This window comes from Sciurus vulgaris, assembly GCF_902686455.1.
Source record: "Sciurus vulgaris genome assembly, chromosome: 5".
In the NCBI taxonomy this organism is placed as follows: domain Eukaryota; kingdom Metazoa; phylum Chordata; class Mammalia; order Rodentia; family Sciuridae; genus Sciurus; species Sciurus vulgaris.
In genome coordinates this window covers 89,133,434-89,158,952 of record NC_136465.1, presented here as the reverse complement: position 1 = coordinate 89,158,952, position 25,519 = coordinate 89,133,434, and the positions used below count along the sequence as shown (strand labels likewise).

Here is a 25,519-nt window from a genome sequence, read left to right as displayed (position 1 = left end):
CATTCCACCCAAGACTAAAGTATGTACCCATCATTAGTATTCCCAACACTCTAATACTATATCAATCATCACACTTAATGATTGATCTACATATGCTTCATCGGTACTACACTTTATATTTTATTTAATTTTATCACTAGTCCTCATCGCAATGCAGGGTACCCATTAAGGGCAGCATACAAATAGTTGAAGTTGGATAAAAGGAATAATTTCCAATGTTCCTACACAGAATAGGGTAATGACTGTTAACAATTGAAAATTCCAAAATAGCTAGTAGAGACAATTTGGAATTTCTCCACATGAAGAAATGATAAATATTTGAGGTAAAGGATATACCAATTATCCTGATCTACTCATTGCACAACGTATACATGTATTTGTCACATTTTACCCCATAAATAGATATAATTTTGTATAGATTAAAAAGCTAAAACTTTAAAAATAAAAGTTGGCCAAACAAATAGATGCTTTCATTTATGCACTAATTTGTTGGTCCAGATAGACAGGTAGATAGTCTAGCCTAAGAATGTGACCCTGCGATAATTTTCTGAGAGCAGCTTTCAGCATTTCTAACTTCCTCTCTTTCTATTGCAAATGAATCCCCAGATGTTTTTTAAAGGTTCCATTCACCACCTCCACCTCAAAAAGGGGGAGGGAGATGAGCAGGCTGCATGGGACAAGTTGGTGAGAGCAAAGCTGTCTGTAGTATGCTCAGGTCTGCTGCACGTGAAGTATTTTTTAGTGAAATAATCAGCTTTATTCTGTGTTTGAAGTGTAGCACTGCCCAGTTATATACACACAACAAATGTGTATACAATATGCCATATTATTATATAAGCAAAAACTTATTTCAAGGCTGGGGTTGTGGCTCAGTGGTAGAGCACTTGCCTAGCACTTGTGAGACCCTGGGTTCCATCCCCAGTACCACATCAAAAAAAATAAATAAATAATATTAAGGTACGGTGTTCATCTACAACAACAAAAATTTTTTTAAAAAAAAACTTATTTCACAACTAAGGAAAACAAATTAACAGAATATAATTATTTCATAGCTGAGAAATAAATGAGACATAAGTTTACAATTTTAGGATGGGTAGGAGGAGTACAATATACCAGGAAAGGACCATCACTTGGCAGTGCACTCAGCAACACATCGTTTTAATTCTGGTAGTGTTCAGGCAAACTTTCTTGTTAGAGAAGTAAATATGAATAATTTCCATTATAATATCAACAATGGCAACACTTGTGCCTGGAACAAGTGCTCTGTGCTTTTAAAGTGGACAGGGAGCTGGAACATGCAAAGTAGGACACAGTTATTATCACCAAAGCTTTCCTAGGTTTGTTCCTGGGGAAACATGAGACACGTGTCACAGACCCACCATGACCTGAATACTGTCAGGATTATGCCCTGTATGAAATAACCAGGAACTCATTTCTAATGTCCATTCAGTCTACATAACAGCTTGGTACTGCCTGGAGTGGGAGTGGATGATTTAAATTTGTGCCCCCTCACTTTTTCATTCCCATCACCCTGCCCATTTGGATTACGTTTCCTGAAACTTTTCTCCTAAGGGTTATGCTTTGATGTTGGTCCTATATTCCCTGCTGCTGACCTCATACCACCTCACAGAGCTGGAGCTTGCTTACCAATAGAATATACAGATCATGCCCCTAGGTGTTCCCCTGTCTCCTAGTTGAAAAGGGGAAGTGTTCAGAGGAAAGAGATTTCTCACCTCCTAAATGTCACTAAATCCTGAAGCAGAATCAGAAAGCAAAATCAGAATGAAACAAACACTGTATTCAGAAATTCCACTCTCAGTCACTTAATGCTTATTAAATTTGGAAACTTCAATGACTGAGTCTATATGTATTTAAGGTATGGCAAGGCAAGAGTGACTATTTCATTTGCAGCAGAACAGAGCATTTGGAAATGAGTCCAGGTCAAGCCAGTGGCTTTGTCTTCCATGGACTGTGTTGCCTTCAACATGATGGTCTTAGATTTTTCACTCCAGAGATGATCAGTTCCACTGTAGGTGCCCTGTTATGACACCAGCGCTGGCATAAGATTGAAACTAGGTAATACATAAGATATTTTTAAGGCCTTTTTAGTCTCAGACTCCAATGCCCTTCACATAGCTAATGCTTCTTATTTCAGCATAGCACAGAGAACCACTGCCGCCAAAACTTCTACCTGAGATGGGTATCATATCACTGATTTCAGGTGAGGTTAAGGAAGATCGAAACCTGAGTAACAGCTCAAACTCGGTATGTTAAATTATTACTATGAAAAATACAAGATACGGCAAGAATGACAAAAAAAAAAAACAAAAAACAAATATTTGATATTAGTTTTCATTTTCAAATTGGCTCTGGAAATCAGTTCACTCAATCAACTATGCCAGAAATAGATGTATAATGAAAATAATATACTTGAGAAACAAGTGAGTTCAAACTTTGACAAATCCCAGATATGAAAATAAAGTAGAACCTGAGAACGTGTGGCGGTGGGAAGGCATGGGGCCTGCAGAAGGTAGGTAGGCCAGCCCGGCCTCAGGGCGTGACCCTGGGGCCAGTCTCCGAAAGAAGCTTCGGGCATTTCAAAGCTCCTTTCTTTCACATAAGAATCCCCATATTTTCTAAAAGTTCCATTTTCATTGGTTTCCCAAAATTGGGGAGGGAGGAGGAAGATCAGGCCACATGGGGCAAGTTGAGAGCAAAGCTGTTTGTAGTATGCATTTACTCAGGTGTCTGTTGCACCTGAGGTGTTTCTCAGTCCTGGGATCAAGTCATAGAATCTGGGGTTTCCAGCTGTCACCCACCACTGCCATTTTTAAAACGATCCTTCAGGTGCTGTTTCTGTGTCTGTCAGGATCCACAAAGACTTTCTGAAGAGGTGCCCCCCCCCCCTTTTTCTTGGAATGATCATATTATAGTTCTAATTGAAGTTGAGGAGTTCATGGTCCTCTGAAGCTGACAGTGACAGGCACCATTCTGAGCATGTGTCCCTTATCAGAGCCACTTAAGGTAACATCTTACAAAAGGCCTCTGGGTCTCAGAAGGTACAGAGTCCTCATTACTCCTACAGTTAGGGAAAGCTTTAGACCACTTCTGGGAATGCAAATGAATGAAACCCCATGTGACAGCTGTAATAAAAGGCTCCTGTCTTTTTGCAAAGCATTCAAATGCCATCTGGCAATTTCGTTGACGTCAGCAAGCACAGAAAAACAACGGCCCCCACTGCCTTCTTCATCATCCCTTCCACCCCCACTCTTGCTCTCCCTCCTCCCTGGCAAAAGCTCCAACTAAGTTATGGAGAAGGACGGGGGCAAAGGAGCCCTTTAAAAAGATTTTCTCTATTTTTTGTCTGCTCCATTTTAAGAAACAGGTTTAAGCAGAATCAGAGTACTATCTGGACCCTACTCTCCAAATTCCAGTTATAGGTTGTATACATTATTACATGAAAAATAAATTTTAAAGCCTTTTTCTGTTTGTGTATGGGGACTCCCAAGTACATAGAGAGTCAAGGTATTAAAGAAAAATTAATCTAACTTCTGATGCAAGACATGCTCTCTTTGGTCATTGTAAACATTCAGTGTTCAACTGAGAACAAGTTGCAGGCCCAGGCCCAATACATACCTACTTCTTTCAACAGTTTACTAGAAGCTGAACATGAACAGGCTTTTTGTTTTATTTTGTTTTCAATGTTAAAGTCATATGATACACTATTTTGCCATAGATGTATTACACCATGAGATAACATGTTTAAAAATTATTAACAAAAGCAAACAGTTCAATTGAATATTTGTAATACCTGTTCAGGAGACAGTAGAAGAAATACCAACAAACACAAGTCCTTTCCCCAAATCCTAATTATTAAAAAAAAAAAAAAAAAAAAAAAAAAAGTCCATATAGGTAGAAGGGCATAGTAATATTAAGAGGTTACTGTCTACTATGGCTTATTTTTATTTATAAGGAAGAAGTTGGATGTTCATAAAATCCACCCTGTTTCTGAAAATGCGCAGCACTGTTAACAGGAAAGAGTGAGAGAGTAAAATGATTTCATTAAAAAAAAAATTAAAAAGTACCAAATCAGTCCCTTTTAGGCTCCAAAGGGAGTATTCCTGGGGATGATATGTATTTCAATGAGATCCTACAGTTTTAAATGAGATCCTATACATTCATCCATCTCACTGGTCCTTATTACTTGGTAGAACATTATCATATGAAAAGGTTTTTGAAAAACAACATTACTTATCATATTAAGATAAGTATTAACCTATGTTAGACTGCTTAGATACATTGCTATAATACATTTGTCATTCTTACATCTTTCTTTTTGGCTTTAAAAAATATATTAAACATTCTAATATTGAAAGTGGCTTTTAACATCATTATTCTCTATAATTTCTCACAAAAATCCTCATAAGTTAGGTGAGTTATGAATGATTATATCACTTCTAGGCTGAATTTTTCAACAGCTCCCTCTTAACTAGAAGACTTTGAATCCTATTCCAACTCTCTTCAGGCATATGACACAGCCTTCTGAGTAGAAATTGCTGAAGCAATAAAGAATACAAGAACGATGGGGGGCTGTTAGAAAGCAGGCTCCCATTACTGTAAAGGGGAGGGTGGCACACCTGCTCTGACACCCTCTGGGACCGGGCTCTCAGTGCCTCAGCCTTTCTAGCTCAGCTCCCACCATTCTCTTTTTAAACAAAATCTCATGGCTTCTTCTGTTATTTCTTGCCTCTGCATCATATAATTCCCTTTATGTAGAAGACACATCTTTTCCATTCTTTCCTCTTCATTCTTTAAGTTTTCATTCAGCTCTTACCCTGCAGCTGTGCAGTGCCCTGAAAAAGCCTGGGGCACAAATACTCATTTTTATTTCTACATTTGCTTGTGCATGTCCATTATCCCATGAAACCGTGAATTCCATTTAAGTACACCTAGTATCCCTTTTGCGTCCTGAGTGCCTAGCATGGTAGTAGCTGGTCAATGTTAAGTCTGTGGAAGAAATGAAAGGAAAGGAAACACAGGCAAGGCAAGAAACAGAAAGGAAAAGGCACTGACCAAACCCAAAACTGAAATATTACTAAAGAAAGCAAAAGAGAAAAACAAAATCCAAAAGATAACATGGCTGAAGGAGCCAGGGTTTACTGAACATATACTACATGCCTAGGCACTTACTGGACATTTCCACACACTGTCCCATTTAATAACTGATGTAAATCAGACAAGCATGAGTGGTTAATTACCACTTTTATGTGTGGAATCAGAGGATTTGCTCCTTACTGAAGGTCTTTCTGCTGGCAAATGGTGGGCATAGAATAAAATGCAGGTCTACGATGCTTACCATATAGAATATCCAATAACTTGATTTGGTTGAAATAGTCTGAGAAAATGAAGAGAAGGCAGAAAGAAAATGAATAACCTATGATTGAAGTTCAGATGAGCCTTGACAATTTCAAGAATAAATGTATTGGGGCATAAGACAAAAACCCAACAAGGTACATTTGGAAAACACCAACTCTAAGTCTAAACTATGCTTCAGTTCCAGGACCTCATCTGCGTTTCTAACAGCTCCCTGGAACAAAAGGTCATTAGTAGCTGCTGATTTAGAGGGAACGTCTTCACCGAATGTATAAACTAAAGAGGATTTTAAAACACACCTGTCACTTGGTAACTACTGTTTTTTATGAGCTGTGCATGTTGGTTTGGGAATGGAAAATAAGAAATCCAGGAGGCACTGACATAATCAGGCAGAGGAAAACGTCAATTTAGTAACTGGAGAAAGCGAGATGGAGGTACTATTAATAGACTTGTACTTTTAAGCTTTTAATGATAAGTAAAAAGGTCTAATGTTTTCTAGAGTATCTAATAAAACAAAGAAGTAAAAAAATATATTCTGGGTGACTAACCTAATCATAACAACCTTCATGTGAAAATAATTTTCCTTCTAAACTAACAGAGAAATCAAGAGTAGAGACTCCAAAACCATCCAGAAAATACTTATCATGGCTTTAGGGGAAGGAAAGCAACAATGTGAAAAATTAGAATCAGCAGAAAAAGATAGTTGGAATTTTAACAGCACCTTTGAGATGGATCCATGCCACAAAATACACTTTCTCTTGACTAAGAACTGGTCTGAGTTTGAATCAACATAAAACATTTCATATCATAGTCATGCTTCTCTGAGTTGTTCGTAAGGATTGTAATGTTAAAACAGGGACAATAAACCTCATTCAACAGACCTGTAGTTAACCTAAAAAAATGTGTTAATCAAGACTCTGTCACTCTGCATTAGGTTAAGAATACAAGTTGCTACCCAGAAAGAATCCAGATGTGAAAACCAATCAACATGAAGAGTAGGTTCTGATATCCTGATTTAATGACAGCATTAAATCTTAAGTGGATGAGCACTCTAAAGATAGAAGAGACTTAAGAGCATTCACTTTCCTACGCTACTGGCTTTCTGTTCTATACCCCTTCCACCAATTTGGGATTCTGAGAGTCATAGGCTACTACTCTGTATAATGTTTTGAGCAACTTTATAATCTATAGATTCTGTAACTCTACAGATTTCGCCTTGATCAAAATCTATAATTTCCTGACAAAACTATTATGCAGTTTTGAGTTGATAACCTTTTGCCTCATTCCTATGCCATTTTCTAATGAGTGAATATTTGAGAACTTGATTTTCTCAGAAAAATGCATTTCTGCATGTGCAAAAGCAAGGATCATGTCTTTGACACAGAAGACTTCTACTGTGTGAGTTTGGTAAAGAGAGCAACCAGCCTTGCTCTGGATTCTCTTTTGGTCAGGAAAACAAGGAATGCATGTATTATAGAGTAATCCTTTCTAGCAACTGAAGATCAAATGACTCTGTCTGAACCTCAGCTGTGATCTGCCTTCACCAATCAGTTTGGGTCCTGACACCATCCGTCAATGATCTCTTGTTCCTTCACAGTTCATCAAAGAAATGAAGTGTTCCCACGTTCTATGTTAAAATACAATTAATAAGGGCTGGTGTTGTGGCTCAGGCAGAATGCTTGCCTACCATGTGTGAGGCACTGGGTTTGATTCTCAGCACCACATATAAACAAACAAACAAATAAATAAATAAAAATAAAGGTCTATCGATATCTAAAAAAATAGTTTAAAATAAATAAAACAATTAGTAAATTTCTCCCACCATTTGTGTTTTCTTCTACCATTTTCAGGCTATGAGAACAAAAGTTATTTTTTATAGTTTCTTAATTTTCATTGATGCATGAAATAAAGCAAAGCAAATAGTAAATTACATAAAAAATAGCATTTGCTGAGGACCTATCTTAAGCCAGGGACCAGTCTCTGCACTTTCTGTAGACTGTGTCATTTACTTCTCATATCACCAGGGGAAGAAGGTACTGACATCATATGTATCTGACAGATGAGCTCAAACTGATTATGTAACTTGCCCAAAGTCCCACATCTTGGGAGTGATGGGGCCTGGATTTGAGCCCAGGCACTCTGATGCTACAGCCTGTGCTTCAACCATTAATGTCCGGTTATGTCACTGAAGTGAAATTTAAAGGGATCTTTGTCAACCCTCTCTTTTATAATGATATCACCAGTAAGAGTTGAGGTAGGACAAATAAAGTAAATCCTTGAGAACAATCTAGAAGTCACTGGAAAAATTATATACCCACACCCCATGATATTTAAATTCAAAATATTTTTGAAGTGAAAGAAATTGTGAGTGATTTAAAATGATTTTAAAACAAAGTTTATAGTGCAAAAAAAAAAAAAAAAAAAAAACCCAACATCAAAAAACAAAACCTTATATGATGTATGAAGCAAGGGAAGGGTTAAGGGAGACTTTCAGAATCTGAGTATAAAGGGAAAACTAACAAACCAGGATTACGGGCAGGGGCTTGACTGGGTAGAATCTAGACATGTTACAAGTGAAGGCAAGTTCTCAGACAATGAGGAGAAGGGAAAAGAAGGATCGGGAATAACTAATTTTTAAACTGTTCTAAATAATCCAAGATTTCTTTGGGGACAGGAGTTGGTTTATAAAGAACAATTAAGTTTTAGTGATTGCTAAAATTAGTTTTTTTCCCTCCACGTTAAGAGTGTGAGTGAATATTATTTTAAACACGGTTCCTTTCAGTCATTCACTTTGATGCTCTATAAGAACTTTATAAGAGAACACTTATTTTTTAATGCAGTCAAGGGTCTCATTAGAAAAAATATTTGTACTTAAAGACTAAAGCAAATGCAAAAAAGTCTACAGTCTCAAATATATTACTATAAATATCAATGTGTAGTTGAAATGAATATTATTTTAGATTATAGCCTATAACATTGATCTATTGAGACAAACCATTCTAAGATTAAATATACCTTAATAAGAACTTTTTCACTTCAGTGTTCTGTAATATTTTACTATAATTTAATAAACATTAATACTTAAAATGTGTTATTTCCAAAATAACCTCCATCAAAATAAATTTCTTTTAAACCCATTTTTTAAAGTTACTGATCATGGAAAAGTATTTCTGTGGTCTTAATTTGGAGAAAAGGTCTGTTAGTAAAATGTGTCTCTAGAAGACTGAATCATTAAACAGAGACTGTTGAAGTTTCAATACTTAAAAAAAAATTCTCAGCTGGGTGTGGTGGCACATGCCTATAATCCCAGCAACTCAGGAGGCGGAGGCAAGAGGATCCAAGTTTGAGGCCAGCCTCAGCTACTTAGTGAGGGTCTCAGCAATTTAGTGAAACCCTGTCTCAAAAGACAAATCAAAAGGGGTTGGGGATGTGGCTTTGTGGTCAAGAGTTCCTGGGTTAAATCCTCAGTACCCCAAATCTTTAAACTCAATAATCCAAATACATATTTTTAGAATGCAATATTAAATGTTCAAAACAAATGTGTCCTTTTTATCTTGTTAGGGAAACTGCCCATTTTAAAAATTCTGGTGTTCTACAATTTCTGTACAGATTTTACATTTAGTAACTTGTATATAGGTCTATACTACATGCTCCATTCCAAAGGAAGAAAAAAAAAAAATCACCATCTCCACTGTGGATTTTTGGTGATACTTTTGGATGTATTTAAATGGTTTAGCAACAAACACATTCTGATGTGGGAAAGAAAGGTCATTGGTGAGGTGGTAAGGAGACATTGTCTCTAAGCTCTGAAGCATGTTCTGCTTAGTTCCTTATAACTTTTTTATACTACAACCTGTACTATAGTAAATATTACATATGTATATTATGGTATATATTAGTCACTTGTTGCCTGATGACCCTTTATCAAAACAAACAAACAAAACATAAACACTAGAATTTTACCTCTAAGTCAAAAAGGCCTAAAAATTCTGAGCAAAAACCATTACATTTCATATTAAATTTTTACCTGCTATTCTAATTAAATTTAATATGTTTTCATATTAAATCAAATACATATTTCATATTACATTTCATATTAAATTTTTACCTGCTATTCTAATTAAATTTAATATGTTTTCATGGTGATAAACTCTCTAGTTTGCCTTGTTTTCTGCTGGAGATTAAATCCAATATTCTGAGTGCTTTACATAATTTTAAATAGAAATTTAGAAAGAACTGTCTCCTGCTATTTTTTCCCAAACACAAAATTAGTTCATTGTAAGGAAGGTTGTTTGAAAATCTCAGTAATAAACAAACCTAGAAGCTATAATTTTCTAGATAGTGAAACCCTCCATTTGCTTCTGAAAGCAGGAGGAGGGCACCCCATTCTTCTTTCCATTTATTATTCATATTTCAAAATTATCTTTTATGTGCTACAGTAGTTTTGAAGATGCCAGAAGCAGATGCAAGAAGTTAATTTATACCATTAGCTGTCACTTTTAGGAAATGCTTGCATATTTGCATGTTTGTTAGAAAAGAAGCCTGTGAGTGCGTGGAGGGGAGGAGCATCACTTTAACACTAGGCTGTACACTGATTCGCACACACAATTGCTCTTGGTGTCACAAAAAAATAAACAGCAAAACATAATTTGCAGCAATTTGCCTGGTCCCATGATCAATAGAAATAGCAAAAGAAGAGAATCAGCAGGCCCTTGCTTGTCCAAATGCACACTAGTTCATTGATTGCTATGATCACAGCACTAAATGGACTAAATGCTCTTGGACCTTAGGATATTTTTAATATTACCCATGTGGTTACTCGGAATTGAATTTTGAAATAGCCTTTTCTTCTCTCCCATCCCAATCAAGTTTTATTCATCCTTCAAAACCACCAGACTTCTTTGAAATTAAACCTGAAGCCTACCCCCATCTTTTTCTTCTCCAACTTTTATTCACTAGTCACCCTACAACCATGAAAATGTTCTCCTCATAACCATTAGGTGTGCTTCTTTTAAAAAAAAAAAAAAAATTCTAAGTTTCATGTTCTGAAGAAAGGAGTCATATCCTCAAATCTACAGGAACTATCCCCTTTCCTGATAATCCTCCAACTGAAATTATAATGCACATGGCTTGGAGCAGAAGCCTCCAACACATGACTTATCATACAATAAATATAACATGGTGTCTTTGTTCATTTTGTGTTGCTATAGCAGAATGCCTGAGTCTAGTCAACTTATAAAGAACAGAGATTTGTTCCTTACAGATCTAGAGGTTGGGAAAACCAAGTCTAAGGATCCCAGATCTAGTGAAGTTGACAGACTCTTCTACCATGTAATTCCATGGCAGAAAGTGGAATGTCAAAAGAGCACACATGAAGACAGGAGGAAAGGGTCCACACCCATCCTTTTACCAGAAGCCCACTAGAAGGATGTGGGATAATTGACCCACTCCCCTGGCAACAGCCTGTGACGTCTCACCAGGGCAGAGCCCTGCCTCTCAACTCTGTTAACGCATGAACTATGGGGGCCACCTTCAAACCAGTGACTTAATTTGATTAAACAGATACTCCTCTAATACTAACTGCACAATTTCATTATCATATTTTACTTTTAAATTTATTAAATTTGATCTAATGTTCTGATCTCATTTCTACATCCCAAATTCTAAGTTCTTCCCTACGTTTTAATGATTTTTCCTCTGAATGAACCAACTCTAGGCCGATCTTTCCAGCTGGTGCTGTTCCTCCTGTCAAAAGGCCTTCACCACTTCATTTTCACTTGGTTCTCCAGTTGTCTTCTCCTTACCGCACATGAAGTCTAAGAACCTGACTTTGGTTTTTGACAAAACTACACCTAAGACGTGACTCTGAATCATTGTATAAACTGTAACTGCATAAAAAAAGGCATTCAGAACTGTAGGTGTGGCTCAGGGGTACATATCATGGGTGAGGACCCGGGTTCAATCCCCAGCAACACAAAAACAAACAAACAAACAAACAAACAAGAAGCAGCAGCAGCAGAAAGACATTCAGAAACTGGCATCCAGAAGTGGAGTGCTATTATTAAAAAAAATCCCTAACAAAGGAGGCATGGGGTAGGTCCTGACAGCAGGGGTGGGAAGCCTGCCCTTAGCGGTTAGAAAGCCAGTTCAAATGAAGGGGGGAAGGAACATGTGGGAACACTGTTGCCTGCATATCTCCGAAGGCAGATGCTGGACCTTAATGAACTTGCGCTCTAGCCCAGACTCGAAAACAACATGTGAGCTTCACGTGCTGGTTACTGTGAGCCGTATTTGACAAGGTATGGCAAGAAACAAATGAACACAAGAAAGACTAGATTTGTTTGCAAAAACAGAATGGAAAAGAAGGACCAAGAACAGGGATGAGGCCCTTGCTTCCCATCCTTAGAAAGCTGAAGAACAAATGAAGATGCTGAATTAAGCCTATCCATTACAAATCGCTTTTGGTAAAAATTAATTGAAAATATGGCCATCACACCCACCTTGAAACCTTTAAGTGGATTAAAATGTCTTCAAGCAAAATCAAGTCAAGGTGACAGTATTTAATAGATCCTTTTAGGTGGATAAAATAAAACAGGGAAAAGAGACTAAAAAGGATTTCCTCACAGAGAGTTGGCCGGGTTCTCCCAACTAAGCCTTAAAGTCTCAAATTATTAGCATCTAAACTGGGAGTGAAGAATAAGGCCCAAAGAGAAAGAAACAGCAAATACAAGAAATACTCCAAAGAAAACCTGGCTAATTAGTTTCAGCAGCAGTATGGAATAATTTTACAAAGCAGTTGTTTTGGGAGAATTGTACTATGAAAACACTCACTTATCAGGACTTAACATGACCCATCTACTCCTAAAGATCTGTGAGTAGAAAGGGATCAAATAAAGCCACTAAGCCCGTCAGAAGGGCATCTTTCCTAGTGCTTGTTTCACAGGGGGCCATGGAGGATCATCAGACCAGGGAGAGCCTCTAAGGGTGGAGCACGAAGCCTTAGAACAATTGACAAAGCCTTCTTTCCACAAGTAAACCCAGAGTCTAATAAAAACATGCACCTGACCCAGGATAGTGACTTTAAAACCGCTTGCCAGTAAGATTTTGGAATTGCTTCGGATTTGTAATACTGCATTACTTCCATTTTTCCCTTTCCAAATGATAGTGTTTATAACAATGAACCTGTTTTCCACCTGTACATCAGTGAGGGAACGTGAGAGCATCTAAGTTAGTTGCAGATGGTGGGAAGGCTGATGACTTATTTTTTCCATATAATGGTCTCTGGTTAAATGGACATTCAAATCTGATAGAGAAATCACTGCACATCACTCCATGTCATACGTTGAGTTGTGTCCCTCCTCCCAGCCAATTCATGTTGAAGTCCTAACCCCCACTACCTCTGACTGTGTCCTTATTTGGAGATAGATAGGGTATTCATGGATTCATCAAGTTAAAATGAGATCGTTGGGTGGTCCTAATTTTATATGACTAGTGTCCTATGGCATTTTGCAGGTCTAGCACACTCATATGCTCTCTAAACAGGCAACTGTTGATGCATTGTGGATACTGACTAAATGGAAGATTTTGGTGTCTCTTGAGAACATTAGCGGGGTTTTTTTGTTTGTCTGTTTTTACTTTTTACACTAGGAAGAATGAGCCCAGTGATGAAGTACAGTAGTACTGCTTACAAATTATTTCTCAGCTCCCTTCTTTCTGAGCACACGCTTGATAACTCTGGGGTTTAGCGGTGTCATTCCACAAACTATGGCCAATAAGTAATAAGGAGAAGTGATATTCGCTACCTCCTGGGTGTGGCCACCAGCAATCTTCTTCCTCTCTGCCACTGTGATTAGCAGTACCTTGGATGCTGGCTGCTCCACCATCTCTGTCTTGGAGTGACGATTACACAGAACAGAGCCCAAGTCAAAACAGAGCAGTCAACACAGGATGAAGCAGAAAACGAACTTCATGATTCCGAGCATGGGGTCTGTTCAATTATGCAACGCCCACTCGGCAATCCTAATGCTATCCTTGAATTAAAAAGAAAGATCATTAGGAATACAGCTTATATATGAAGGCGTCCCTGGGGAGTGTATTAGACTTTTTCCTTCTCCTTCCTTGAAATACTGTGGACTCCCAGAGAGGAAGTGAAATCTAAGGCATAAATAATCCTTAAGACTTTCTTCTGACCCCATTAACCCTAATTTATTCAGTTTCACCCTAGAATAAGTAATGAGACGAGTAGAATTCTCATTGGGCATCCCCTCTCTCCATGTTGGAAGAATGCTCACCTTTCCACTTTCTTCCCCATCTTTTGGAAACTATTGCTTCAAGAAAAAATTTTAAATTCCACCTCCAACAGGTTTCTCCTAACTACAATAGGGAACAAAAGATATTTTATTGTTTTATGTTAAATAAAAAGATGGCACATTTCGAGTATATATCAAATTCCATTTCTGTGCCACATAACACCTGCACAAATTTTTTTTCTATTTATATTGTGCAATGACACTTTTTTAAAATTCAAAATCAAAAATTTACATAGGGCAATATTGTTTGATTCATTCTGTTATTTTTTCCCTCACCCCCACTCCTCCCACTCCTCCTTTCCCTCTATACAGTCCTTCCTTCCTCCATTCTTACCACCCTCCTTATCCCTAACCCTCAACCTAACCCTAACGCTAACCCCTCCTACCCCCATTATATGTCCTCATCCACTTATCAGCAAGATCATTCGTCCTTTAGTTTTTTGAGATCCGCTTATCTCACTTAGCATGATATTCTCCAATTTCATCCATTTGCCTGCAAATGCCATAATTTTATCATTCTTCATGGTGGAGTAATATTCCATTGTATATATATGCCACAGTTTCTTTATCCATTCATCAATTGAAGGGCATCTAGGTTGGTTCCACAATCTGGCTATAGTGAATTGAGCAGCTATGAACATTGATGTGGCTGTATCTCTGTAGTATGCTGATTTTAAGTCCTTTGGGTATAGGCCAAGGAGTGGGATAGCTGGGTCAAATGGTGGTTCCATTCCAAGCTTTCTGAGGAATCTCCATACTGCTTTCCAGAGTGGCTGTACTAATTTGCAACCCCACCAGCAATGTATGAGTGTACCTTTCTCCCCACATCCTTACCAACACCTATTGTTGCTTGTGTTCTTGATAATCGCCATTCTAATTGGGGTGAGATGAAATCTTAGGGTAGTTTTGATTTACATTTCTCTTATTACTAGAGATGTTGAACATTTTTTCATATATCTGTTGATTGCTTGTACATCTTCTTCTGTGAAGTGTCTGTTCATTTCCTTAGCCCATTTGTTGATTGGATTATTTGTATTCTTGGTGTAGAGTTTTTTGAGTTCTTTATAGATTCTGGAAATTAGCGCTCTATCTGAAGTATGAGTGGCAAAGGTATTCTCCCACTCTGTAGGCTCTCTCTTCACATTACTGATTGTTTCCTTTGCTGAGAGAAAGCTTTTTAGTTTGAATATATCCCAGTTATTGATTGTAGCTTTTATTTCTTGTGCTATGGGAGTCCTGTTAAGGAAGTCTGATCCTAAGCCAACAAGTTGAAGGTTTGGACCTACTTTTTCTTCTATAAGATGCAGGGTCTCTGGTCTGATTCTGAGGTCCTTGATCCATTTTGAGTTGAGTTTTGTGCAGGGTGAGAGATAGGGGTTTAATTTCATTCTGTTGCATATGGTTTTCCAGTTTTCCCAGCACCATTTGTTGAACAGGCTATCTTTTCTCCATTGCATATTTTTGGCCCCTTTGTCTAGTATGAGAAAATTGTATTTATTTGGGTTTGTGTCCATGTCCTCTATTCTGTACCACTGATCTATCTGTCTATTTTGGTACCAATACCATGCCATTTTTGTTACTATTGCTTTGTAATAGAGTTGAAGATCTGGTATTGCGATACCCTCTGCTTCACTCTTTCTACTGAGGATTGCTTTAGCTATTCTGGGTTTCTTATTCTTCCAGATGAATTTCATAATTGCTTGCTCTATTTCTGTAAGGTACATCATTGGGATTTTAATTGGAATTGCATTGAATCTGTATAGCACTTTTGGTAGTATGGCCATTTTGACAGTATTAATTCTGCCTATCCAAGAACATGGGAGATCTTTCCATCTTCTAAGGTTTTCTTTAATTTCTTTCTTTAGTGTTCTGTAGTTCTCATTGTACAGGTCTTTCACCTCTTTTGTGAGATTGATTCCCAAGTATTTTATTTTTTTCGAGGCTATTGTGAATGGGGTAGTTTTCCTAATTTCTCTTTCTGAAGATTCATCACTTATGTATAAAAATGCATTGGATTTATGAGCATTGATCTTGTAACCTGCTACTTTACTGAATTCACTTATGAGTTCTAAAAGTTTTCTGGTGGAATTTCCAGGTTCCTCTAAATATATAATCATGTCATCAGTGAACAGGGATAGTTTGAGTTCTTCTTTTCCTGTTTATATCCCTTTAATTTCTTTGGTCTGTCTAATTGCTCTGGCTAGAGTCTCAAGAACGATATTGAATAGAAGTGGTGAAAGAGGGCATCTCTGCCTTGTTCCAGTTTTTAGGGGGAATGAAATCAGCAAATAAATGACTTAACAGTACAGCTCAAAGCCCTAGAAAAAGAAGAGCAGACAAACACCAAAAGTTGTAGAAGACAGGAAATAGTTAAAATCAGAGCCAAAATCAATGAAATTGAAACAAAAGAAACAATCGGAAAAATTAACAAAATAAATAGTTGGTTCTTTGAAAAAATAAACAAAATTGATAAACCCTTAGCCACACTAACAAAGAGAAAGAGGGAGAAAACTCAAGTTACTAAAATTTGGAATGAACAAGGAAATATCACAACAGACACAAGTGAAATACAAAACATAATTAGAAGCTATTTTGAAAATCTATACTCCAACAAAACAGAAAACCTCGAAGACATCACCAAGTTTCTAGAGACATATGAATTACCTAAACTGAACAAGGAGGACATATACAACTTAAATAAATCAATTTCAAGCAATGAAATAGGTCATCAAAAGCCTACCAACAAAGAAAAGTCCCGGACCAGATAGGTTCTCAGCCGAGTTCTACAAAACCTTTAAAGAAGAGCTCATTCCAATACTTCTCAAAGTATTCCATAAAATAGAAGAGGAGGGAACCCTCCCGAACTCATTCTATGAAACCAATATCACCCTGATACCTAAACCAGATAGAGGCACATCAAGGAAAGAAAATTTCAGACCAATATCCTTAATGAACATCGATGCAAAAATTCTCAACAAAATCTTAGCAAATCGCATACAAAAATATATTAAAAAGATAGTGCACCATGATCAAGTGGGTTTTATCCCAGGGATGCAAGGTTGGTTCAACATCAGGAAATCAATAAATGTCATTCACCATATCAACAGACTAAAAGTTAAGAATCACATGATTATTTCAATAGATGCAGAAAAAGCACTCGATAAAATACAGCATCCCTTCATGCTCAAAACACTAGAGAAAATTGGGGTAGTGGGAACATTCCTTAACATTGTAAAGGCCATGTACGCTAAGCCTATGGCCAATATCATTCTAAATGGTTAAAAACACCTGCACAAATTTTTAAAGCAAGTAGAGAAAATAGATATCATCCAGCCTGTATTTGTGATTTTTTTTTTTTTTTTTTAAGATTAACAAAGCTAAAAAAAGAAGAGTTATTTGATTGGTTCAAGGTCATGTAACTACTTAGGGGATAAGTTGCCTGGTAGGATTGATGGTAGGTAGCCATCTTCTGTAAATTATGCAAAAACACACATTAAATAGAATTTGAACTAATCAAACAAGAGTTCACCTGGACTGCATTCACTGGCACCCACATGAAACTGGGACCCAGTGTCATGCCTGCTCATGGAACTTTGCTCTCACTCCTTCCAACTGGAAAATTGTTCTATGGTTTTTTGTTTGGGTGACTCAGAGGTAGTTTGCACAGTCCTTATTGTAGTTCCGACTTTCTACCCACTGCAATTCAACACTTCCCTCCACTAAAGTGCTTGTGTCCAGCGACAGTCCATGTGCTGCAGCCCTGTTGCACTGCTGGCTGCCATTTGCTTACCCACTCTGCATAAGAGTGACCTCTCTGGTTTCAAAGAATTCACAAAAATCTTAATCTGTATTACTACTCCAGCCCTTTCTTACAAATTTTGCAATCATATGTAAACTTGCGTCTCGGATGGTGATAACTTCTAAATAGATTCTAAATCAAATCCATATTCTTTACCGAATTTGCAACCCTTCCTGCATTTCCCATCACAATGGCCAGTTGTACTATTTAACTAGGTGCTTCCATTAGGAAGGGAAAACCAAAAGCATAGGTGTTACCTGTTTTCTCTCATGTGTATGTGTATGTGTGTGCTTTATATATACTTGTGTGTCTGGATGTATAAAATGTTTATCATAATATGAAAGAATGAGAAAACTGTGATAGCAATAATGGTGATGTGCAGGTGTAGAAGAACCTAATTTAGAGAGGACTGTGGAAGAAGGCCTCTCAGAGGGCATGACATGATGCAGCCTCCCCCTGAATCCTGTAACACTCGATCTTGCTAGCATGTATCTGTTGTACTATCACAGTCCCCTAGCATGTCTCCTGCCTCAAGCTTCTGTTACCTGCAAGTTGCTATCAGAACAACTTTAAAAGCATCAGTCAGTCCATCTTCTATTTATGTTGCTATTAGAACGATCTTCCTAAATTATAAATTGTAGATACAGTTATGTTAGTTCCAGCTGGAGGTCCTTGAAGAGCTTGAGAAAAATGATAGAATACAAGATCCTGCAAGCTGTGACTTCCATCAATGTCAGCACATCTGACTAGCACTCTGTCCTGTTTTACTCTATCCAGTAAGTTGTCAGTGCATACACTTTGCCTTGACTTACAACATCCTCCAAACCCTTCCCTTGGAGAGCTCTTGCTCAAAACCACTCAAGAGTCTACTAAAACGCAGCCACCAGGAACCAGGCATTCCCTCACTCTCGAAATCCTTCTTACAAGATCCTGTCTTTCTCAGAGCATTCTGCCAACACTGTACCAACCACACTGCATGGTAGATGTCTTGTCCAAAGACTAACTACCAGTTGTAAATGTATGGACTGACTGAAATTCCAAGATCTCAAAATAGAAACTGAAAGACGTACATTCATCCAGTTTGTTTTTTTTCAAACAACATATCTTTTAATTTTTTTAATTTTGCTATAATTAGTTGTACATGAGAGTAGAATGCATTTATACATTTTGATAGATCAATAGAGTATAATGTCTCATTTTTCTGATTATACACATTGGTCATATATGTACAAGAGGTAATAATGTCTGTTTCAGGGCTGGGGTTGTGGCTCAGTGGTAGCAAGCTCACGTAGCATGCATCAGGCCCTGGGTCTGATCCTCAGCACCACATAAAAATAAAATAAAATAAAGGTATTATGCCTACCTACAACTAAAAAATATATTTTAAAAAAATGGGCTGGGGATATAGCTCAGTTGAGATGTTGCTCACAAGGCCCTGGGTTCAATCCCCACCACCATAAAAATAAATAAATAAATAAATAAATAATGTCTGCTTCACTCTACTTTCATTCAATCAATGTATTCTTTTCTTTTAGTCCTTTGTGTAACTCCATGCTACTCTTCCAAGGTTGCCGAATCTTATATTCCAAAACTTCACATGTTGCATTTGATAAATGTGAAAAGCAGTCTGTGCCTATAACAGAACATGGCTAAGGATATGTAATATCACAAGATATTTGTTCTCACTACAAATATCATCAGGTCTGACAAGAAAATTGTTTTCTACCTGACAAATTATGTGCATTTCCAAAAATTAAGCATACACGAAAAGAAAGTCTCATCTCATTTCCACTGGCAAAGGACTGCTTGATGCTGTCAGACACAGATCCTCTTTTCTGTTTATTTCCAGTGGAAGATTTAGCCTTTCACATTATGTAAGACCACGGCAATCCTTATTTCCTGTTTTCCAGATATCTTAATGCTTCTGCCAAACTATTCATCCCTCTGTTTTTAATTAGTTTGTATATAGCACTGTCTTTATTTCAGGATGCTCACATCTTCGTTTCAGTTGATTTTGCTTTTTTCTGATAATCTAACTTTTAGTAGTTTTAATGTAAAAATTACAACATATGAAATAGCACTCACAATTCTATTAGTATTTGAAACCAATCTTGTTCTGAGATTCCTTGTTTCAGACAGGTAAGATGATAATTTACTTCAAAGCCACTTTTAGAAAACTTAGTCCACTAATGCTGAAATTCAAGCAATTTTCCCACCAACATTCATTTAGCATATTATTATAATAAAAGTTCAAACTAAGATGTGGCAATAGCTTCTAGGTATAAGTTATTTAATTTCAGAGTTTATACAAAGTGACCTAACTTCTAGTAGGGTTTTATGGTGTTTTTTTGTTTGTTTTTTTCGGGTGGGGGGTGTGCATGCAATTTTAGTTGTACATTAAAAACAAAAAACAACCCTTTTCAATCGTCATGCATATAACATACTAAGTGAAATTATCAGATTATAGCTGGGCACAGTGGCATATACCTGTAATCCTAGCAGCTTGGGAGGCTGAGGCAGGAGGATTGCAAGTTCAAAGCCTGCCTCAGCAACTTAGCCAGACCCTAAGCAACTTAGGAGACCATGTTTCTAAGTAAAATATAAAAAAAGTCTGTGGATGTAGCTCAGTGGTTAAGTGCCCCTGGGTTTGATCCTCAGTACAAAGAAAAAAAAAAAAAAAAAAGGATCAGTTTATAATTTGTAATTAGATCGCCTTTGTCAGGTCAAAAAAGCACTTTGAATTTACACAGATAGGAGGGTGAAAGAAAAATCAACTCCCAGGTAAAATTATATAAATAGGCACATTTAACAAGTCTCATGAATTCTCAGAATGAAGTAGAAAATAGAGCCATTTTTCACATGAAGGAGTCTGTAGATGATCCCAAACAATCTGAGAGGGTCTATGTGCTATATATTAAATTTGTAATAATATATAAATAGATTCCCAAACTCTCCCCATCTATGAGGCTACATTGTTATGAGTAGATACAAGAGGATGATTTTTTTGTTCCCTGATAAATATGCAAAATGTACAACAAAATCGACTTATGAGGTGCTCATAAATTCACCTTTCTGTGGTAAATAAAAATTCACTTTTACGTAATTGTCTACTTAATCAGAACTTAATTTTTTTCTCCTGCTTCCAATCAGAACTTTCATATAGTTAAATCATAATTAATTTCATACTTCAATCTTAAATAATACATTAGCCCTAATGAAATAGTTAAATAATAATTAACTAGCCTAACATTTACTCATTGTCTGATGTAAGTAAAAAGAAAAAAAAATAATTAAAGGTTAAATTCATTTTAGCAAGGAGCAAGGACAACTTAGTATTAATTTGTTTTATAAAATACAGGATGTCGTAGTTAGTATTCCCACTGAAAATTCTTGAGAAACAATTTATGGGTGATATTACATTCATCTTTATAAATTACTAAAGAAGCACGCATTCCAAGTCAGACTAATAATTCATCTTACTCATGTAATCAAAGATAACTCAATAAATAATCTACGGAATGATGTTCATAGAATCTTGGAAGGAAAATTTTCCATTCTGGAGCTCAGTTATGATGCCATCTCTTGTATATCAAAGAAGCCTGTGTAATGGTGGGCTCCTGCTCACCACTCCATGGAACAGTACATGAGAGAATAATTTCTCACGGCTGAAAAAATAACACTGAGAGATTTTGCTGTTTCTGGGAAATACTACCAAAGATTAAGACATTTATACAAATTTGATCTGGTCAGTTGATTCTCTGCTGAAGAGTTAACAGATATTCTGGTGAACCAAATGAGAAGGCAGGCCTGGGTTCACCACTTAGTGCAGGCTGCGCCGAGGGCAGTAAAAACAGGCAGTAATGGTGGTGGTGATGCACCAGGATGAAGATTATGATGTAAAAAACTATCACTTAAAGGAGTGTTTATTCCACAGACTCTTGTTATTTAATACCTCCCAATATGGTTTACCCAGAGAACAAAACTGAAAAGTAGATATGATCCCATTGCCCAGATGGGAAAACCAGGACTTCAGAGGATGAATATCTCATGAAGGTTACACACAATTCTAATAGTGGAGCTGGGATTTTTATTACATCAAAGGCCACAGCCCTCATTGCTGCATTAACCCATGTTCCATTTCAGGTCATGTGGAAATCTGCAGGACTATACTTTAAAGCATGTTATTTCATGACATTCCAGGAAAACGTCTTTATAAACTTTTGCTTTCACAGATGTGTAGTTTTAAGAAGAAAAGGTATAGTAAATTAGAGGATATGGCACTCTTAGAGTTCTTCCAAGGTTCATGTTCAGAGGTAATTTCAAATCCATCATAAACAAACTAACTTCCTGATCAGTCATGCTGCCCACGTGGGAAGCTGTTAGTTCAGAGAGCCATGCAGTTCTGATGTGGAATGTCTTCATGTACCTTATATAAATTTCATTTCTGTAACATAGGCTTGGCAGCACAAAATGCACTGGTATATTTCTGTTGGACGAAATCACCATTTTTGTCAGAAAAGCAATTCTGAAATGTTTGTTTCCTATGCATTTATGAGACAGTTTGGAAAACCCACTACTCGAAGACTGACCTTGAAGTTAAGTTTCAGAAACTAAATTTATAACTTCCAACACAATAGAGGGCTTATGTTTCTAATTAAAATCAAGGTTTAGCAAATCATTACATACAGAGTTGATCTGTTTTATAAGAAGGCAATTAGTATCAGTATAAAAGAACTCATTTTTTAAAAGCATTTTTTAGTTGTACATGGACACAATATTTATTTATTTTTATGTTGGTGCCGAGGATTAAACCCAATGCCTCACATGTGCAAGGCAAGAACTCTACCCCTGAGCTACAATCCCAGCCCACAAACTGATTTTTATCTTGTCTGGTGAAGCACTTTGACATCCTTGTGGTGAGGGGTCAGTAACTTGGCAGAGGTGACACCTGCCTTTGGAGTCAGACAGATTGGGCTTTCAATACAATATCACCTCTTTCTAGCTCTGCAACTCTGGCAACTCATAAAAACTGTTCAAGTCCATCTCCTCACTGGTAAATATGTGATATTAGTACCTAGAATTCTATAATAAGTGCATCGAGAGGGGTGAATGTTTGTCTACCCTGTCTTCTTTGAACTGCCTGACCACCAGCACTGGACCCACACATGGATGTTCAAACACCTTAACAAAAGAAGTAAGTTATCTGCCTTCCAGAATTGTTCTGTAGGTGAATGAAGCACAATATCTGGCAAAAACAATTTTTTTCAATGAATGTTGTTTTCTTTTTCCTTTGGCTAACTCAAGGTATATTTTAAATCGTTTATTCTAAACCTTCTTATCTCTTGTACAGTAAGCAATGAGAACTGACACTGTCGATCTTTAGATCAATGTACAATTGGGACTTGATAAAGACTGTAAAGCTCCATGATGCTTCTGTCTTTGGGGTGGAAAGATTTTACTTTTGTTTTGGAAATATGTTCAAAGAGTTATAAACAAATAAAATATTTGTTTTTTTTACATCCTAAGCCAGTTTGGTAACACCTTAAATATGGTTCTAGAACTTGGCGAAGTTTTTTTATTAGCTAGGTTTTATTTATTTTTTTAACCTTATTAAAAATTGACTAAAAATATGTTAAGGTAATAAGTGGTACAAGTTTATTATAAACAATTTGGATCGCCCTCTGGGTTTCTGTTTCAAAATTTTCAACTAGCCTTCTTTAATATAGTTTCTGCTGAAAATCTTTATAGAACAAAAAGGTTATTCATACCTCTTAGCAGCAGTAGCTCTACAATTTGGAAAACATTGTCACCATGTATAATCAGCTATAACGTGTTTTAAAGGTCAGATTCTATTAGAATGATTCTCATTTTTAAAAAATAAGACCTGCTTTCGGAAGTACTGATTGGAATTATAGTCATTCCCCAGTTAAAGCAAGGCCATGCCACAGCCAACGTGTGAAGGAGGTTGAAGGAGAGCTGTGTGTGCTCAGGTCTCCCATGGCACATCCCATTCGTTCAGCCTGCCTGGCAGTCACGGTGGGAAACGCAGTGAGGCAGCTCTTGGCTCTGGAGAGCTTGGGCTAGTGGGAGGGTCTGCAGTGCTATTCAGTCTGATAAAGGTCACTGGGATACAAAATGCATAAGCAGTGCTTAATTAAGACTTTTGGCCTCAGATTGTTTGAACTATATTTATGAAGGACCTGAGAAAATAAAAAGGGGAAAATGTATTTGTTAACATGTAGAGAAAATGTGCTTATAAAAGAACAATGGAAGCCTGGTGCCAAGATGCATGCCTGCAACTCCAGTGACTCAGGAGGACGCAAGTTCAAGGACAGCCTCAACAACACAGCAAGGCCCTGACCAACTTGGTGAGACCCTGTCTGAAAATTAAAAATAAAAGGGCTAGGGATGTGGCTCAGTGGTGAAAAGCCTCTGGGTTCAATCCCTGGTACTGTCCATGACCCCTCCCCCCACCTAGAGTAAAAACTCCAGGATGCCCGAGTATAAGAAATTTGACCCATTTTGGACAAAGAAGGCAAATATCATTAGAAACTCTAGAAATCAGAAAATAATAGGCTTTGTTTTTCTAATAGTGAATTAAAGTGATATAATCAAGGTTATATTTTAGAATAGTTTTTCCCTTTTAGTGTAGGAATAGAGTAAGGCTAAAAAGGGTCATTTGTACAGCTGTACATGTTGAGTACTGTACAACTCCAGTGGGCATTATTCACAAAGATTATAATGAGAATGGCCCCCACTGGAATTTGGAAACATTACTGCTTTGGTGCCATAGTTTGTGAAACAAGATACTGCATTAATCCTTATTGTTCTTTTTGAGTCTCTCAACTCAGTATATAAAGACTTTGAAGTCCTTATATCCTTAATATTATTATTCTCACTATCCTTTGTGTATGCTAATGAATATATGACTGATATAAAGCTAAACTCAGTCTCACAACATTTGTAAGTGAACAAGCATGGACTATAGACAGATATTCAGCTCTCATCCTAGAATTTCAGGTAGATGATACAAAGATTACTTTCAGCTCCAAAATTCATTTGCAACTCATACTGTCAACTTAAAAAGTGACATAAAAATATGGACTCTTCTCATCAACTGGGAAACTTCTGAAAAGGAGATTTTCCTATTGCCACCTAAAATCTTGTCAATGAGACTCTCTGGTATGGCCACATTGGTGACACTGTGGATTTGCCAGTCCACAGGAATGACTGCTTTACAGCACAGCCCACAAGCAGAATTGACTAGGCTACTCTGCACAGAATATAGTCCAGATCTGAAAGTAAAACTCATGATTGCCTGGACATCCAAATGTGCATTAAGTGAAGAGCACAGTTCAAGGGCTCTTCTCTAAGGCATACTGAGGTGCACACTAATTTAGAATATTTGGATTTTAGGATGACTCATCTCTGTTCGGAAGCAATAAAGAAATATACCCTTTTGAAATTAGCTCATTTCCTCTGATAGAAACTTTTCTATGTAACAATGAGTTAAACCACTTCTATTCAGGAATATTCTATACCTTATTGTATTTTTGTTTCTATATCATTTTGAATAGCTGGAAATGTATTCCTCATAGCCAAAGAAAATAGTACTGCCCTATGATCTATTCATTTTTCCAAAAGGTATCTTACAGGACTATATTTAAAAAATATACTTTGAAAAAGTAAAAAACAATTGATAAACTCTTAGCCACACTAACAGAGAGAGAAAAATCAAATTACTAGAAGTTGTGATGAAAAAGGAAAGATCATGACAGACACCATTGAAATATATAACATAATTAGAAGCTATGTTGAAAATCTATCCTCTAACAAATTAGAAAATATCGAAGACATTGACAGGTTTCTAGAGGCATATGATTCTCCCAAACTTAATCAGGAAGACATACAATTTAAACAGATCAATTTCAAGAACTGAAATAGAAGAAGCCATCAAAAGTCTACCAACCAAGAAAAGTCTGGGACCAGATAGAGTCTCAGCTGAGTTCTACAAGACCTTTAAAGAAGAACTAATACC

At 36.9% G+C, this 25,519-nt stretch overlaps 1 protein-coding gene and 1 long non-coding RNA gene across 2 annotated transcripts in view; both read right to left on the bottom strand.

Annotated features, from left to right (window-relative positions):
• PDE3A (phosphodiesterase 3A) overlaps positions 1-25,519 on the bottom strand; it is a 310,047-nt gene that overhangs the window by 82,057 nt on the left and 202,471 nt on the right.
• On the bottom strand, positions 997-13,852 carry LOC306662388. The gene is made up of 2 exons (XR_013764105.1): positions 9,482-13,852; positions 997-9,400 (listed from the first exon to the last, which is right to left on the bottom strand). It is a non-coding gene; the product is annotated as an uncharacterized lncRNA (long non-coding RNA).